Raw genomic sequence first — 2,500 nt, forward strand, 5'->3', positions numbered from 1 at the left:
AATAAAAGAAAATTGGTGTAAGAAATACGAGGGGAAGATCAAGGCCAAACGCGATAACAAGAACAAGGAAGGGAACAAGAACAAGAGGCTAAAAATAAAAACAAAGGAATAACAATGAAGAACGATAAACAGCTACAAAAGGAATGGTAATTGAAATTCGTGTGATAATGATGGTGGTGATGATGGTGATGATGATGATGGTGGTGATGATGATGGTGATGGTGGTGATGATGGTGGTGGTGGTGATGATGGTGGTGGTGGTGATGATGGTGATGGTGGTGATGATGATGGTGATGATGGTGATGGTGGTGGTGGTGGTGATGATGGTGGTGGTGGTGATGGTGGTGAGGATGATGATGATGGTGGTGATGATGATGATGAGGTGGTGATGATGATGATGATGGTGGTGAGGATGATGATGATGGTGGTGATGATGATGGTGGTGAGGATGATGATGATGGTGGTGATGATGATGATGATGGTGATGATGATGATGATGGTGGTGAGGATGATGATGATGGTGGTGATGATGATGATGATGGTGATGATGATGATGATGGTGGTGAGGATGATGATGATGATGGTGGTGATGATGGTGGTGAGGATGATGATGATGGTGGTGATGATGATGATGATGGTGATGATGATGATGATGGTGGTGATGATGGTGGTGGTGGTGATGGTGGTGAGGATGATGATGATGGTATTGATGATGATGGTGATGGTGGTGATGATGGTGGTGATGGTGGTGATGATGATGGTGATGATGGTGAAGGTGATGATGATGGTGGTGATGATGATGGTGGTGATGATGATGGTGATGATGATGATGGTGGTGATGATGATGATGGTGATGGTGGTGATGATAGTGGTGGTTGTGATGATGGTGATGACAATGATGATGAAAATGACGACGATGGTGATGACAATGATGATGAAAATGACGACGATGGTGATGATAATGATGAAGGTGCAAATAATGATGGCGATGGTGATGAAAATGAGGACTATGAAGATAGCGATGGTGATGGTCATGATGGTGACAGTGATGAAATGAGGGTGACGATGATGATGATGGCGATAGTGATAATGATAATGATGATGATGATGACGATGATGATGATGATGATAACGATGAAGATGGTGGTGATAGTGATGTTGAGGATACTAATGTTGATAATGATAACAGCAGTAGTAGCAATAATAATAATGGTAACAAACAATAACAAAAATGATACTGTAAATATTATCTAACAAAAACAGTAATAGCAAATCATGAGTGTTAACAACAATTAAAGCACATAAGAATGGCAATAATGACAGTAATTAAAATAATGACAACAACATGAGTATGATTACACAGATGATATCACTAATAACAATGAAAATGAAAACAATAACAATAGTGACCATTTCCGACGGAAATAACCAGTCTAAAAGCCATAATATTAATAACGATAACGATAACACTAATAAGGAAAATAACACTAGTAATAATGATAACAGTACCCCCCAAAAAAAAGAAAAAAAAAAAAAGCTAATGCGCAGTAAACCAAATCAAAAGTCAAAATTAAATAAATAAATGAATATGTAAATAAAAGAAAGATCTGTTTTCGTCCACTCACGTCTTCTGTTTTGATTATTCCTTTATTTATCATATATGTCTCTATCTTTTATTCATGCGGCTCATATGGTCATATCTGGTTGATGTGTTTACATTAATAAGCGGGCAGGGGAATAAGCGAATGGCGGAGAGAGAGAGAGAGAGAGAGAGAGAGAGAGAGAGAGAGAGAGAGAGAGAGAGAGAGAGAGAGAGAGAGAGAGAGAGAGAGAGAGAGAGAGAGAGAGAGGAGAAACCAAGCGAGCAAGCAAGAGAGAGAAAGGGAAAGAGAGACAGACAAAAGATGACATGGAAGAATTTGTGTGCAAGAGCCAGGGAGACTTATTTCACCCAACAGAGGGCAAAAGCTTATCAAATGCAAAGTCCCGAGCAACCGGGCAGGGAATACAGCGCTACCAGATGAGAAGAATATCCCTGACATAATATGCTTTGTCACCACCTGAAATGAATGGCTCAGTCATGGCCTACAATATTACCAGATGATGCGGACACTCTCATGGAATACAGCATTACCAGATGAGAAAAACACCTCTGGCATGAAAGGTTGTGTTAGCTGTATTAGCAGAAGAGCTAAATACCTTTGACATGGAATACATTAATATCACTCAAAGCAGATGCATTTGGTATGGAAACAGTGATACCAGAAATTCGGGAGGACACTATACACAATATGGGTGAGTTCATATTTTATCATACAGAGTTCATATTTCATACCAACAACACTCATTTAGTTGACATGCATCTGTGTTTGCGTGAATGTTAATCAACCGCCTGGTATTCACATGCAAAAACATAGTTGTAAATAAAGCACATATGCACAACGGTGGGGGTCTGATCCATAGACAATTTATTTATACCCCCTGTCCATATGCACCACGG

The sequence above is a fragment of the Penaeus monodon genome, chromosome 11 (assembly GCF_015228065.2).
Source record: "Penaeus monodon isolate SGIC_2016 chromosome 11, NSTDA_Pmon_1, whole genome shotgun sequence".
NCBI classification, from domain to species: Eukaryota; Metazoa; Arthropoda; class Malacostraca; order Decapoda; family Penaeidae; genus Penaeus; species Penaeus monodon.